We start from the raw sequence: 17643 nt of genomic DNA on the forward strand, positions 1-17643 counted from the left end.
ATTTTTGAATTGATTTTTATATGATGAAAGATGGGACTCTAGTTATTCTTCTGAATATAGATACCTTGTTTTCCCAGCACCATTTATTGAAGAAACTCCCCTTTCTCCAATATATGTTCTTGGCAGCTTTGTTGAAATCAGTTGGCTATAACTGAATGGATTTATTTCTGGGTTCTGTATTCTGTTTCATTGGTTTACGTCTGTTTTTGTTACTATAGCTTTGTAGTATATTTTGAAGTCAGGTAGCATGATGCCCTTAGCTTTATTCTTTTTGCTGAGGATTACTTTGGCTACTTGGGCCTTTTGTGGTTCCATACAAATTTTACGTTTTTTTTTTTTTTTTTATTTCTGTGAGGAATGTCATTGGTATTTTGATAGGGATTGCCTTGAATCTGTAGATCATTTCAGGTAGTAATGACATTTAAAGAACATTAATTATTCCAATCCATGAGCATGCAGTATTTTTCCTGTGTGTGTGTGTGTGTGTGTGTGTGTGTGTGTGTGTCCTCTTCAATTTCTTTCATTAGAGTTTTATAGCTTTCATTGTAGAGATCTTTCATCTCTTTGGTTAAGTTTATTCCTGGGTATTTTATATTTTTTTAGCTATTATAAATGTTACTGCTTTCTTGATTTTTTTTTATTAGATTATTTTCAATTGGTTTATAGAAAAGCACCGATTTTTATATGTTGATTTTGTCTCCTACAACTTTACTTAATTTGTTTATCAGTTCTAACAGTTTATTGGTGGGGTCTTTAGGTTTTTCTAAATGTAAGATCATGTCATCTGCAAACACGGACAGGACAGTTCGACTTCCTCCTTTCCAATCTGGTTTCTCTTTATTTCTTACTATTGCCTAATTGCTCTGATTAGGACTTCCTCTTAGAGTTTTATCAGGTGTGGGTGGGGAGTTTTGTTGAAAGCATTTCAGAAGATTGATGGAATGATTATTTTTCCTCTTAGATCTATTAATATGACATATAGTGTTAGTAGATTTGCTGATATTGAATTTACCTTGTGTTTCTGGAGTAAATTTCATATGGTATGTTTTTTAAAAAATGTATTCTTGGCAAAAAATACTCAATAAAATATTATCATTGAGGTCCATTTCTGATATTTGTCTGTAGTTATATTTTTTGAACTGTCTTTTTCTACTTTGGGCATCAGTGTTATACTTGCTTCATATAAAGAATTAGAATATTTTTATTCATTTTCAGCACTCTGGAACAATTTACAGATAATTGGAACTATCTGGTTTTTGAAGACTTAGAATTTCCCTGAGAACACATCTGGTCCGTTTGCTTTTTTTGTGCAATGGTTCCTATATAAATTTCTGTATATGTTCTTTAGAAATTGGTCTGTTTAAGCTTTCTATCTCTAATTGGGGCAATTTTGGTAATCTGTATTTCTGTATGAAATTATCCATATCATCTTGGTTTTAAATTTACAGTCATGCGTTGCATTTTCAGTCCGTGATGGACTGCATATGTGATGGTGGTTTCATAAGATTATAATGGAGCCGAAAAATTTTTATCACCTGGTTATATCATATCAATTGTAATGTTGTCACACAATGCATTACTCAAGTGTTTCTGGTGATGCTGGTGTAAACAAACCTACTGTGCTGCCAGTTGTATAAAAGTATAGCACGTACAATCGTGACATACCAATGACATTGGTATAGCACGTGATAATAAATGACTATTTTACTGGTTTATGCACTTAATATGCTAAACTTTTATTATTTAGAGTGAACTGTTTCTACTGATTTAAAAAAAAAGAAAGTTCACTGTAAAACAGCCTCAGGCAGGTCCTTCAGGAGGGATTCCAGAGGAAGTCATTGTTATCACAGGAAATCACAGCTCCAAGTGTGTTATTGCCCCTGAAGGTCTTCTAGTAGAGCAAGATGTGGAGGTGGAAGACAGGGATAGTGATGATCCCCACCCTCTGCAGACTGAGGCTAATGTGTGTGTTTGTGTCTTCATTCTTAAGAAAAATGTTCAAAAGGTAAATTAAACGTTTTTTAAATAAAAAAAGGTTATGGAGTAAAGATATAATGAAAACATTTTTGTCAGCTGAACAATTTGTGTTTTAAGGTAATTGCTATTATAAGAGTCAAAACATTAAAACGAAAAAGTTTATAAAGTAAAAAAGTTATAGTAAGCTAAGGTTAGTTTATTATTGAAATATAAAATTTTTAATAATTTTAGTGTAGTCTAAAATGTACAGTGTTTATTAAGTCTACAGTCTTGTCAGTCATGTCCTAGGCCTTCACATTCCCTCACCACCACTCACCCACTGACGTACGCAGAGCAACTTTCAGTCCTGCAAACTCCATTCATGGTAAGTGCCCTAGACAGGTGTACCATTTTTAAAAAGTCGGTCGGTCACGGTGGCTCACGCCTGTAATCCCAGCACTTTGGGAGGCCGAGGTGGGTGGATCACGAGGTCAGGAGATCGAGACCATCCTGGCTAACACATTGAAACCCTGTTTCTACTAAAAATATAAAAAATTAGCCGGGTGTGCTGGCGGGCGCCTGCGGTCCCAGCTGCTCGGGAGGCTGAGGCAGGAGAATGGCGCGAACCCAGGAAGCGGAGCTTGCAGTGAGTGGAGATTGTGCCACTGCACTCTAGCCTGGGGAACAGAGCGAAACTCCGTCTCAAAATAAAATAAAATAAAATAAAATATAAAATAAAATAAAATAGTCTTTTATGCTGTATTTTTATCGCACCTTTTTTATGTTTGGATACACAAATACTATTGTGTTACAATTATCCACAGCATCTAGTGTAGTAACATGCTGTCTGGGTTTGTAGCCTAGGAGCAATTGTCTGCAATATATAAGGGCCTAGGTATATAGTAGGTTATACCATCTAGGTTTGTGTAAGTACACTTGAGGAATGATGAAATTGCCTAATGACGTATTTCTTGGAAGGTATCTCCATCATTAAGTGACACATGACTATATTTGCATAGAAGTCTGCAAAGGTGACCTCTTATGACTTTAAAACAATTTCTTCTGTTTTTATGATTATTTATGCCTTGTTTTTTATTGATAATTTTGTGTGTGAGATAGAGTCTTGCTCTGTCGCCCAAGCTGGAGTGTAGTGGCATGATTTCGGCTCACTGCAACCTCTGCCTCCCAGGTTCAAGCAATTGTCCTGCCTCAGCCTCCCTAGTAGCTGGGATTACAGGCATCTGCCGCCATGCCTGGGTAATTTTTGTATTTTTGGTAGAGATGGGGTTTCACCATGTTGACGTGGGTGGTCTTGAACTCCCAGCCTCAGGTGATCCACCTGCCTCAGCCTCCCAAAGTGCTGGGATTACAGGCGTGAGCCATCGTGCCTGGCTAAATTTGTTTTGTTTTGTTTGTTTACTTTGCTTATTTCATTTTCCAACGAAGTCTTTATTTTTTTTGAGATAGAGTTTTATTCTTGTCACCCAGGCTGGAGTGCAATGGCGAAATCTTGCCTCACTGCTACCTCCACCTCCCAGATTCAAGCGATTCTCCTGCCTCAGCCTCCCTGGTAGCTGGGATTACAGGCACATGCCACACCTGGGTAATTTTTGTATTTTTAGTAGAGACGGAGTTTCCCCATGTTGGCCAGGCTGGTCTCAAACTCCTGACATCAGGTGATCCGCCCACCTTGGCCTCCCAAAGTGCTGGGATTACAGGTGCGAGCCCCTGTGCATGGCCAGAGCTAAGGGTTAATTTATCTTTTATTCTTGCACTTTTGCTGCTAAGTTTTTAGTAATATGAATTTTTCTCTCTTTACTGTTTTAAATCCTAGAGATTTGTGATTTATCATTTTGCGAATGTTCAATGGGTGCTTGAAAAGAAGGTGTATTCTCTTCTGTTATTAGGAAGTAACACTGAATCTAGATACATAAGATCTGTTTTTTTTTTTTTTTTGACTCTATTTAAATCTTCTTTCTACTGTAATTACTTGAGTCTTGTGTGGAGAATGTATAGGTCTGTTATTGTTAGTGCATTTCTTCTTGCAGCCTCAACTTGGTTTTGTGTTATTCCGTGCATAGGTATCTATAGATGTTATAATTTTTTTGTCAATTGTGTCTCTACAGTGTTCTTGGGCTGGGCATGGAAAAAACCAAACTGCTTTTCTTTTCACGTTTAATCAATTTTGGCTTGAATTATTCTTTGTATGTTACTCTTTTGTCTCTTTTTAATTTTAATCATGCTGAGTTATTTAGCTTTAGGCATGTTTCTGGTATATGGAATAGAATTGGGTCTTGCTTTGTGAACCACATTTAAAATCTTTTTCTTTTAATAGGTGAGTTAAGCTTCTTTACAGTAAGTCTTCACTTAATGTCCTGAATAGATTCTTGGAAACACAGTTTTAACTGAAATGAATTACTGTATGTATGTTGTAGGAACTTAACTCTTGCTCATATCAATTAACCTATGGTAAAATTGTTTCTTTATATTACAGTTGTTTCACTTAAACTTGTGGTTTCCAAGAACCTATTGATGGCATTAAGTGAGGACTTACTGTTTGATGTGACTACATTGTTTGGTCTCTGCTCTGTTGTGATGTTTTAAAATTGTATATATTATTTTTTATTTACTATGTTTCTCTGTGACGTGTGTTTTTTTCTTTAAATTAATAAAGTGTTATTTAGGAAGTTGCATATTTTGAGTGGTTAACTTTTATTTATGACTTCTAAATGCCTATAGTTTCATTGCCTATGTTTTTGTTTTTGTTTTTGAGACAGGGTCTTCCTCATACCCAGTCTGTAGTGCAGTGTCATGAGGCATGGTTGTAGTTCATTGTAACCTGTAACTCCTGGGCTCATGGGATCTTCCCACCTCAGCCTCCCTAGTATCTATGACTACGGGAGTGTGTCACCACACATGGCTAGATTGATTGATTGATTGATTGTAAAGACAGGGTCTCACTATGTTGCCAAGGCCAGTCTCAAACTCCTGGCCTCAAGCAACCCTTCTCCTGCCCTGGCCTCCCAAAGTGTTGAGATTATAGGCATGAGCCACTGTACCCAGTTTCCATTGCCTGTTTAAGCATTTACCATCTGCTTTGTCAGTGTTCAAGAGTATCCTTTTATTCCTGACTTTTGCAAATCAAAGAATCTATTTTACTTTTCATTTTCTCACCCTACACATTTTTCTGCATTATTTCTATTTATTATAACATTTGTACATTGACCTACTTTTTTCCTACTTTTGTTTTGTGCATTGCTACAATGCATAGCATTTGTACATTAATTCCCCCCTTTATTTTAGTTTTGGATCTACGGTTATGTAGGAATGAGCTCATTATCAGTCCTTTTGCTGAAATTTCCCCAGACCCCTCTTGGTTGCATGAAGCTCATCCTGTTTATTTAGATTTTTCAAGAAGGGATTATGGATTCTTGTGTGTTAAAAACTTTTTACATAGCCTTGAAACTTGAAGGATACCTTGGTTGTTTTTAAAGTTCATTATTCGTACTTTCTTATTGAATTTCTAAAAAAATGCTTTTCCATTGTTGCATTATATTTTACTTTAGACAGCTCTGAGACCAGTTGAATTTATTTGCCTTCATTCATTATTTTATCTTTTATGCCTAGTGGCCTTGGACACTTTTTCTTTGTTTTTGAAGTCTAAGAATTTACTAGGATGTGTCTTGCAGTTGACTTCTAGGTAAATTCTCCCAGGTATTGGTTGACCCTTTTAATATGCAGATGCAAGTTTTGTTAAATATTGTTTCTATTTCTTTTTATTTCTTTTTAAAATTTTTTTGCTGGGACTCTAGTTTTATCAGTGTTATTTTTTCTTTTTCGCTTTCTAATTCCATCACTTTCTCTTTGACTTTTAATTTTTTTAATTTTTATTTTTTTCTGAGACAGGCTCTTGCTCTGTTGCCCAGGTTGGAGTGTAGTGGCGTAATCTTGGCTTACTACAACCTCCACCTCCCAGGACAAGTGTTTCTTGTGCCTCAGCCTCCTGAGTAGCTGGGATTACAGGTGCCCACCACCATGCCTGGCTAATTTTTGTGCTTTTAGTGGAGATGGGATTTCGCCATGTTGGCCAGGCTGGTCTCGAACTCCTGGCCTCACGTGATCTGCATGCTTCAGCCTCCGAAAGTGCTCGGATTACAGGCATGAGCCACCATGCCCAGCCTAATTTTGTTGAGTTTTAAAATAATTTTTATTTGGAATTTTATATAGGTGTTTTTAAACATATGACATTATATTTGAAATTTCTTACACATAGTTAGTAAAGGAAGGAAAACTAAAGAAGAATTTCCTGACAATAGAGCACTGTTAGCAATGTTTGATTCCTTACATTTGGTTCTCAAACCATTGCTATTCTAGGACTGATCCTTTTTAAGGATGGTTGAAACTAGGACAGATTGTCACTTGTCTGGAATTGTTCTTTCTATAAGCAAGACTTTATTAATTCTGAATGTTATCTCCCTCTGTCTCTATCTGTGATTCTCTTGAAAGTGCTTCATTCTGACTGAAGGAAAACTTTTGCTTTCTGCATGTAGCTTTATATAGAAACCTGGCACGACAGGGCACTTTCGGGTCATACTTTGAGTCTTAAGAAGTATTGAAAAATATAATCTAACAATGATGCTTCTGTTCAGCAAGGCAAGGAATTTGTAACAGGGCAAAACTTAAACCTGTTTCTTGTTTGCTAGCCCATAAGGAGGCAGCTTGTTTTTATCATCAAAGTTTCCTGACATCAGGATGTGACTTCAAGAAGAGGAAAATAACACTTATTGGCACCAAAGATACTAAGGTATTTAATGCCTTAAATGAATAATCAGTATATGTGAACAATGAAAAAACAGATGGGGAAGGATACCCAGTTTCAGTTTCATCTGTTGTATCATGTTACTTGGAGGTATTTAGCTTAAGCCTCTTCCCTGTTGGCCCACTTTATCCTAGTTGTTTCACTGTTGCGAATGCATTTACAATTATTTTAAAAGATGGCCTCATTCTGTAGGTGATTCCCTATAAAGAACGTTGTAGAAGGTTATTATAACAACTCCTAAGCATAAACTGGAGTCTAAAATGTTTCTAGGCAGCAAGAGTCATATGTGTGCTTGACCTTTGGGAAATCTGGTTCTTTCCTGTTGCTTGTTTTTATCCTGGCACTGTCACCCACTTGTGCCCAGGCTAGCTTCAACCACTGTCTTGCCTGAGTCTACATTTTGTGTTTTTTCCATTTTAGCGTGTTTCACAAATTTATTGAATTATTACTTTGTACCAGGCATTGTGTTAGGGGGCAGGTATAAAAGCAGAGTTCTCATCTGTTATTTGATAGGAAAGACAGTGTGACAGTTATCAGTTTACTTATTCTTAGCCCCCAATCCAGCCTTGTTTGCCTTGCCTTGGGTGACATAACTAGACTCTGTAATAGCTGTCCTTTATCAGCTGCTATAATGTTAGTAGATGGTCTTGGAGGGGAATTGCAAAGTGATGGCAGCAGGAAAGCGCTTGTCTTCTGGGTTCCAGTTTTCCTCCATTTTCAGTTCACTCCAGGAGGGAGAGATGGGCGCATGGAAAGCCTGGTGGAGCTCATGATAGTATCGATCCTGCCTCCTTTCTCATGACATTACAGACTGTCTTAGTTTGCTCAGCTGCTGGTACAAAATACCATAGAGCGGGTGGATTATAAACAACAGAAATTTATTTCTTACAGTGCTGGAGGCTGGGAATTCCAAGAATAAGACACCAGCAGATTTGATGTCTAGTGAGAACTCACTTGATGGTTCATAGATGGCACGTTTTAGCTGTATCCTCACACAGTGGAAGGGGCAAGGCAGTTAGCTTTATGTGGTCTCATTTATAAGGCCACTATCTCATTCATGAGGGTCCCACCCTCATGACCTAATCACCTCGCAGGGGCTCCGTGTCCTAATACCACATTGGTGATTATATTTCAGCATATGAATTTTGGGGGGACACAAACATTCAGACAATAACACAGGCCATCTCCCTCAAGAAACCCTGGTTCTAGCTGTAAGAGTCTGTACTTACCTGATCTGCTGTTCCTTCTCTGCCTAGATGACATTTATTTAAATATCTTTTATTATCTAACAGCACTTCCCTCTTGCAGTCTTCCCTAAACACCAGCCTGTATTAGTCTGTTCTCACACTGCTATAAATACATACCCGAGTCTGGGTAACTTATGGTGGAACGAGGTTTAATTGACCCACGGTTCCACAGCTCTTACAGGAAGCAAGGCTGGGGAGGCCTCAGGAAACTTACAGTGATGGCAGAAGGTGAAGGGGAAGCAGGCATAATCTTCACATGGCAGAGCAGGAGGAGGTGGGAGTTGCTACACACTTTTAAACAGTGAGATCTTGTGAGAACTCTATCAGGAGAACAGCCAGGGGGATGTCTGCCCCCCATGATTTGAACACCTCCCGCCAGGCCCCTCCTCCAACAATGGGAATTACAATTTGCCATGAGATTTTGGTGGGGACACAGAGTCAAATCATATCACAGCCTAAGTTAGATTTCCCAACTTGAATTCCTTTAAAGCATCTGAGATTTACCATAGATGTGTTATTCTATTAGACTGCATTATAATTTTTAGTTGGCTTGTGTTTTCCCTCCTGAAAACCGTGAGCTCTTTAATTTCAGTATGACTAGTGCTTAGTAACATAACCTCTCAGATGCTTACTGAATTGATTTAAATCTGCTATATACTGTTTACTTTTTCCTTCCACTTAAAATAGTAACTTTTTTTTTTTTTTTTAGAGACAGGGTCTTGCTATGTTGCCTAGGTAGGAGTGCAGTGACTTTCACAGGTGCAAGCATAGCACACTGTAGCCTTCAACTCCTGGGCTCAAGAAGTCCTCCAGCCTCAGCCTTCTGAGTAGCTGGAACTACAGGTGCACACACTGTGCCTGTCTTATCTTTTACTGAGTAATGTGTTAGGCACTTTTATATACTTTGTGTAGTTTAATCCCATTGGAACTTAGGAAACAAATTTAGAGGAGTTAAGTATCTTGCTCCCATGTTTATATAGCTAGGAAGTTACACAGTTCATTTTAAAACCTGGATCATTCCTGCTCCTATTCATCTTCTTAAATATTCAGATGATGTTAAAAAGTAACCAAGTTTTTGGAATATAGCTATTTTGTTTCTTATCCTTATTATTTTTATTTTTTATTTTTTGAGACGGAGTCTCGCTCTGTCGCCCAGGCTGGAGCGCAGTGGCCTGATCTCAGCTCACTACAAGCTCCGCCTCCCGGGTTTACGCCATTCTCCTGCCTCAGCCTCCTGAGTAGCTGGTACTACAGGCGCCCGCCACCTCGCCCAGCTAGTTTTTTGTATTTTTTAGTAGAGACGGGGTTTCACCATCTTAGCCAGGATGGTCTCGATCTCCTGACCTCGTGATCCGCCCGTCTCGGCCTCCCAAAGTGTTGGGATTACAGCCTTGAGCCACCGCGCCCGGCCTTCTTATCCTTATTTTTATTGTGTTAATATAGAACCATTAGAGTACCAGAGTAATTCAGCATTTGGTTTAAAAGTCCTGGCTTTACTTATACTGAGAGATTCATTAGCAGAAAATTGCTTATTGATAGTGTCTTATCCTCTTCAAAATCAGAATTAATAAAATGATTCTTTTATTTCTCTCACAGTGATTTTATAAATAGATTTTATTTTTTAGAGCAGGTTTAGGTTCACAGCAAAATTGAGAGGAAGGTACAGAGATGTCCCGTGTATCCCCCGCCCCCACATATCTGCAGCCTGTCCCGTTATCAGTATTCCCCATTAGAATGGTACATTTGTTACAATTGATGGACCTACGTTGACACATCATTATCACCCAGAGAATGTAGTTTACATTAAAGTTCACTTTTCGTATGGTATTTTCTATGGATTTTGACAAATGAACAATGACATGTATCTACCATTATTGTATCATACAGAGTAATTTCACTGCCCTTAAAATCTTTGCCCTGCTTATTCATTCCAAACTCTTAGCAACCACTGATGTTTTGATTGTCTCCACTGTTTTATATTTCCCCAGATACCAGATAGTGGGAGTCATATAATTTGTAGCTTTTTTGGATGGGTTCCTTTCACTTAGTAATATGCACTGAAGTTTCCTCCATATCTTTTTGTGTCTTGATAGCCCATTTTTTAGTGCTGAATAATATTTCGTTGTCAGGATATACCACAGTTTATCCATTCACTTACTGAAGGACATCTTGGTTGTTTCTAGGTTTTGGCAATTATGAATAAAGCTGCTTTAGGCCAGGTGTGGTGGCTCATGCCTGTAATCCCAGTACTTTTGGAAGCCAGGGTGGGTGGATCACTTGAGGTCAAGAGTTTGAGACCAGCCTGGCCAACATGGCAAAACCCTGTGTCTACTAAAAATACAAAAATTAGCTGGGCGTGGTGGCACGTGCCTGTATTCCCAGCTACTTAGGAGGCTGAGGCATGAGAATCACTTGGGTCCAGGAGATGGAGGTTGCAGTGAGCCGAGATCACTCCACTGCACTCCAGCCTTGGTGACAGAGTGAGTCTCTGTCTCAAACAAACAAAAAAATGAATAAAGTTGCTATAAACATTGTGTGCAGTTTTTATATGGACATAAGGTTTCAGCTCTTCTGGGAGGGCAAAAGGAAGGTAATCGCTAGATCTTTTGGTAAGATATGTTTAGTTTCAGAGTATGTTCAGATTCTGTCAAACTGTCTTCCAAGTGACTGTATCATTTTGCATTTATACCTACAATGAATGAGAGTTCCTGTTGCTCTGCATCCTTGCCAACATTTGGTGTTAGCAGTGTTCTGGATTTGGCCATTGTAAGAGGTGCGTAGTGGTATCTCATTGCTTCAATATGCATTTTCCTGATGACATGTGATGTGGAGCATATTTTTATATGCTTATTTACCATTTGCATGTCTTCTTTGGAGAGGTGTCTGTCAAGGGCTTTAGCCCATTTTTTAATCAGATTGTTTTCTTATTGTTGAGTTTTAATATTTCTTTGTATATTTTGGATTACAGTTCTTTATCAGACATATCTTTTGCAAGTATTTTCCTTATTGCTTTTTATTTTCTTGACAATGTCTTTTGCAGAGCAAAATTTTATAATTTTAATGAACTCCAGTTTATTGACTCTTGTGTTCATGGAGCATGCCTTTTGTGTAATATCTAAAAAGTCATTGTCAAACCTAAGGGCATCTAGATTTTCTCCTACGTTATCTCCCAGGAGTTCTATAGTTTTGTGTTTTACATTGAGGTCTGAGCCATTTTGATCTAATTTTTGTCAAGAATGTAAGGTCTGTGTTTAGATTTGTTTTTTTAGCATGTGGATGTCCAGTTGATCCACCACCATTTTTTGAAAAGACGGTCTTTGTACCATCATATTGGTTTCGCTCCTTTGTCAAAGATCAGTTGATTGTATTTTTGTGGGTCTATTTCTGGGCTCTTTGTTCTGTTCCATTGATCTGTTTGTCTGTTCTTTCATCAGTAGTACATTGTCTTGATTATTGTTCCTTTGCAGAAAGCCTTAAAGTTGAGTAGCGTCATCCTTTTGACTTTATTCTTCTCTTTCAATGTTATGTTGGCTATTGTAGGTCTTTGCCCTTGCCATATAAGCTTTCTAATCACTTTGTTGATATCCACAAAATAACTTGCAGGGATTTTGATAGGGATTGCATTGAATCTATAGATCAAGTTGGAAAGAACTGACATTTTTACAATATTGAGACTTCCTATCCTAAATATGGGATATCTCTTCATTTATTTAGTTCTTTGGTTTCATTCATTAGAGCTTTTTTAGTTTTTTTTTTAAAATTGTATTTTATTTTTGCTGGAACCACAGGCACACACCATCACACCCTGCTAGTTCTTAAGATGTTTTTGTAGAGATGGGATCTCCCTATATTGCTCAGTCTGCTCTTGAACTTCTGGGTTCAAGTGATCCTCTTGTGTTGGTCTCCCAAAGTTCTAGGATTATAGGCGTGAGCCATCATGCCTGGCTCTTGTGGTTTATTTTCTATAGATTGTGTACCTATTTTGTTAAGCTTACCCCTTCATTTTGGGAGGTGCTAATGTAAATGGTATTGTTATAAATTTCAAATTTCTCTTGTTCATTGCTGGTATTTGGAAAAGCAGTTGACTTTTATATATTAATTATGTATCCTGAAACCTTGCTAAAATAGCTTGTTTTAAGAAGGTTTTTTTTGCCAATAGTCTTGAGTGTTTTATGCAGTTATTTTATCTGCGAACAAAGACAGTTTTATTTTTTCCTTCCCAATCAGTATACCTACTATTTCTTTTTCTTGTATTAACTAGGACAGGGGTCCCCAACCCCTGGGCCATGAACTGGTACTGGTCCGTGGCCTGTTAGGAACCAGGTTGCACAGCAGGAGGTGAGCGGTGGGTGAGTTAAGGAAGCTTTATCTGTGTTTACAGCCGCTCCCCCTTGCTTGCATTACCACCTGAGCTCTGCCTCCTGTCAGATCAGCGGCAGCATTAGAATCTCACAGGAGCATGAACCCTGTTGTGAACTGTGCATGCGAGGGATCCAGGTTGCCTACCCTGTTGAGAACTGTGCATGCGGGGGATCCAGGTTGCCTGATGATCTGTCACTGTCTCCCATCACCCCCAGATGGGACCTTGTAGTTGCAAGAAAACAAGCTGAGGGCGCGCACTGATTTTATATTATGTTGAGTTGTGTAATTATTTCATTCTCTATTACAATGTAATAATAGAAATAAAGTGCACAATAAATGTAATGCGCTTGAATCACCCTGAAACCATCTCTCACCCAATCTGTGGAAAAATTATCTTCCCGGAAACTGGTCTCTGGTGCCAAAAAGGTTGGGGGCCACTCAACTAGGACATCCAGTATGATACTGAAAAGGAGCAGTGAGGGGACATTTTTGCCTTTGTTCCTGATTTTAGTGGGAAAGCTTTGAGTTTCTCACCATTAAGTATGATGTTAGCTATAGGTTTTTGTAGTTTTTTATCTAGGTGAGGAAGTTAACTCTATATCTAGTTCACCGAGACTTTTTATCATGAATGGGTTTTGGATTTTGTCAAGTGTGTCTATCAATAGATGCAGAAAGATCTATTGATATGATTATGTGATTCTTCTTCTTTAGCCTGTTGATGTGATGAATTACATTAACTGATTTTCAAATGTTGAACCAGCCTTGCGTGTCAGAGGTAAATCCCACTTAGTCATGGTGTATAATTCTTTTTGTACATTGTTATATTTGATTTTCTAATTTTTTTTGATGATTTTATGTCTATGTTCATGGTAAATATTGTTCAGTAGTTTTCTTGTGTTGTCTTTGTGTCTTTTTGGTATTAGAATAATGCTGACCTCTGAATGAGTTAGGAAGTATTTCCTCTTAATTCTAATTTCTGAAAAAGTTATGGAAAATTGGCATAATTTAAAAAAATATGGTAACATTCACCAGTGAACCAATCTGGGCCTGGTGCTTTCTGTTTTAGAATGTTGCTAATTCAATTTATTTCATAGATATAGGCCTATTCACATTGTCTTTTTCTTCTTACATGAGTTTTGTAGATTGTTTTTCAAGATTTGGTTCGTTTCATCTGGGTTATGAAATTTTTGATTTGTTAGATCGATCAGGGATAAGAAAATTAAAAAAAAATTTTACTTTTAGTCTTTTATCAATTTTTTTTTCTTTTCTTTGTTTTTTATATTTTATTTTATTTTGTTTTTTGAGGTGAGATCTCACTCTGTCACTCAGGCTGGAATGCATGGTGTGATCACAGCTCACTGCAGCCTCGACCTCCTGGGCATGGGTGATCTTCCTAAGTAACTGGGACTGTAGGCACTCACCACCACATGCAGCTAATTTTTGCATTTTTGGTAGAGAGGGGATTTTGCCATGTTGCCCAGGCTGGTCTTGAACTCCTGGGCTCTAGTGATCTGTCCACCTCTGCCTACCATAGTGCTAGGATTACAGGCATGAACCACCTTGCCCTGCTTCTTTATCTAGATTGAAATTTCTGACCTACATCATTTTTATCCCGTGTAAAGGATTTTTTTTTTTTTTTTTTTATTTTTTTTAAATTTCGTGCAAGGTAGATCTACTGGCAACAAAATCTCTCAATTTTTGTTTTTTTGAGAAAGTATTTTTCCTTCACTTTTGAAGAAGATTTTGCTGGTTACAGAATTCTATGCTGGTTTTTCTTTTTTTCTATCAACACTTTATTTTACTTTACCACTTGCTTGCATGGTTTCTAGCAGAAGTCAAATGTAATTCTTATATTTGCTTCTGTCTAGCTAAGGGTTATTTCCACCACCACCCCCCCTGCCCCACCACCTCTGGCTTCTTTCAGGATTTTTATTTTTATCTTTGACTTTCTGTAGTTTGAGTATGTCATGCATAGGTATAGTTTTCTTAGTTTTTATCCTGCTTGGCATTCACAGTCTCCTGAATCTTTTGATTGGTATGTGGCATAAAGTTAGGGAAATTTTCAGTGATTACTGTTCTGTGTATTTCTGCTGTTCCTTTATCTTCTTCTTCCCCTTCTAGTATTCCTGTCACGTGTATGTTACAGCTTTTGTAATCATCTTATTATTCTTGGATATGCTGTTTAGAGTTTTTTTTTGTTTTTAGTCTTTGTGCTTTTCAGTTGTGTACATTTCTATTGTGATATCTTCAAGCTCAGAGAGAGTCTTTGCTCAGCCATGTCTAGTCTACCAATAAGCTTGTCTAAGTCATTCTTCATTTCCGTTAGTGTTTTTGATTTCTCTTGTTTTTCGTTCTGTTTTAGAATTGCTTTTTGTCTGCTTACATTGCCCTTCTTTTCTTACATGCTGTCCATTTTTCCCATTGGCACCCATAGCATGTTAATCATTGTTGTTTTAAATTCCCTGTCTGATAATTCCAGCATTCTGCCATATACGAGTCTGGTTCTGATGCTTGCTGTCTCTTCAAATTGTCTTTGATGCTTTTAGTATACCTTGTACTTTTTTCTTGATATACAGACACAGAGTACTGAGAAACAGGAACTGGTATAAATAGGCCTTCAGTGATGTGGTAGTAAGGTGTGGGGGAAGGGGTAGTGTTCTGTAATCCACTGATTAGGTCTCAGTCCTTTAGTAAGCCTGTGATTACTGTGACCCTCACAAGTGCTTCTTAGTCCTCTCCCCTTCAGGAGGGACTGGAAGGCTAGACTTGACTGGAGCTGGGCATTTGTTTTCACACAGGTCATTTAGGCTCTGGTGAAACCCCAGCAGGTTAGGCTGTAATTAACTAGTTTTTCCTGAGAGCAGATTTTAAGAACAGAGTACTCTGGTGAGTTTCCATATAGTTTCTTTTACCTTTCCTCTACTGGAAGCATGAGGGAATTTTTCTCCAGTATTCACTTGTGAGAACCAGGTCAAGCTCCTGGAGGTAAAAATTCACACAAGAATGGGGCCCCAGTGACTGAGTCATCCTGGAGTTTTTAACTTTACTCTAAAAGTTGTCCACACTGAGCCTCCAGCAATACATAAATTACCGTTTAGATTTTCCTACCCTAACATTCGTTCCCATGGAGGTTTGTTTGTGGTTTTCTGCTCAGGCAAATTGTGATTTTTGGTATCTGCCTGTTGTGGTCTCCAATATTAGGGGCAGTGATTTGCCTGGTGACCTCAATTCTCTTACGTATCTAAGAAGAGTTGATTTGTTAGTTTGTTTAGTTTTTTTACTTGTTGGTAGGATGGAATAGCAACTTCCAAGCTTCTCAGATGCTGAACTGGAAACCTGAAGTCCCCACAATCATTTTTAGGGGCAAAACTATAATGTTCATTTCATGAGTATTATATATAATTTCCACTTAGAGGTAAATGGCGTTTTTGTTATTACTGGTTGTTACTTGTTAAAGGTTTATGTTGTAATGATGATTTTCAAAGAAATTTCATGTATCTGTGCTTTAATTTTCTTTATGGAAAAATGGACCAAAAAAATAGAGAGGTATTTAATTGCAATGAATGGGTGCCATTTACCCCTCTCCCCAAAAAGAACATTTCAGAATCATTCAGAATTGAATGATAAGAAATTCTATTTTTATTGTATAAGGTCTTAGTATTAGAGAATAGCTAACTTTTTGAAATTTCATGGTTTGTTAATCCATGGACTTTTAAAATCATTTTTCCTCCCAATTATGAAAAATAACTTTCACATCGTAGAACATTTGGAAAATACAATTTCAAAGTCACCTGTATCTCCTTATGTAATGGTTACCATAGTTAACATGCTGGCGTATGACTTTCCAATCTTTTTTCTGTATTGGATTCTCTTTTACATCGATGAAATAATATTTTACATATTTTTGTATCCTACTTTTTAAAAAACACATATGTATTCAATGATATAATTTTTTAAATGGCTATGTAACATTTCATTTTATGGATATACTATAGGTTGTGTATATTTTTTGGCTGAGTACTTAGATTTTATCCAATTTTTTCTCACTGGTATAAATGTATTATAACTGTCAAATAAATGAACATCTTTGGGCATAAGTCTTTACCTTCTTTTTTGGTATTGCATTTTGAAAAATGTAGATCTAGTTCGTGAAGGTGGAATTTTGGGTCACAGAATGAGCATTTTATGAACTCCAGACATATTTTGCAACATTGTTCTCTAGAAAAGAGATATCCATCGGCCTTACTACCAGCAGTGTGTGAGAATGAGGGAGACACACCCCTGCCTCTTGTGCTTTTAGTATTTCTAATTTTAGTTTTGCTAATTTAATGGAGATTGGGATGATAGCTCATGGTTTTAATATATATTCTTTGATTATAAACAAAATAGAATGTTTTTTTGATTATTTACTATTTGTATTGTCTTTATTATAGACTTCATGTTTTTCAGGTATACTTACATGAGTTTCTTGTATATTAAGAATTTGCTATAAGGGAACTGTGGAAGTTAAGACTGCTTTACCATGTTCATAAAAACTGATAAAAAATGAATATAACTTTCAGATCTTGAGAGTGGATTTTACAGATGTCATGTGAGTTCATTGAGTAATATTCTTATGTACCACTACTGACTGCTTAGGACTTTATTACTGTAAAAATGAAAAACAAAAATTAAGATTCTGATATGCTAATTATTTTGCTCATACATGGTGGTGAATATACTTTTGAAATGAAACATGTACTGCATGCAACAATACTATTTTGGTAGATTTTCAGAAAAGCAGGTATTATCCCAGCTAATAGGCAATAATGACTTTGAAGGTCTTAGGGACCACGACCCCACCCAACACCCTGCAGGAGATGATGTGGCTGCCATTTGTAAACTGCCATTCATTGTCCTGTCTCTTGCCTTTGGCTCTTTCCAGCTTTTCTTCCCAAATCTTTGGACTAGTTCCTGCAGAAAATATGAATTCACAGTGGTGCCCTCTGGGCCTGGGCATCTCTAGGCCGGCAGACCCTGAGCAGCCACTGCTGCTGAGAGCAGGTGTGTGTACAGATGGCATGATGGGGCCAGCCTGCCTTCTGCTTGGTGATGTTGGAGAGGGTGATTGATAATAGAGCTTACGCCGAGTAATGGTCTGAGGTAAGGCGAGCATGAGTGCCTGGCTAGGTGAAAGTCATCACTGGCAGAGTGGATATGTATACTTAATTTAGTCTGTAGTTTTATTAAACTTCCTTATTAGAGGAGGTCTCATTTTCT

General features: G+C 37.5%; 1 protein-coding gene across 3 annotated transcripts in view; it reads left to right on the top strand.

The window, feature by feature from the left end:
• Positions 1 to 17643, top strand: part of CDKAL1 (CDK5 regulatory subunit associated protein 1 like 1) — a 701952-nt gene that overhangs the window by 141476 nt on the left and 542833 nt on the right. The window lies entirely within an intron of this gene.

Source organism: Papio anubis, chromosome 6, assembly GCF_008728515.1.
Source record: "Papio anubis isolate 15944 chromosome 6, Panubis1.0, whole genome shotgun sequence".
Lineage (NCBI taxonomy): Eukaryota > Metazoa > Chordata > Mammalia > Primates > Cercopithecidae > Papio > Papio anubis.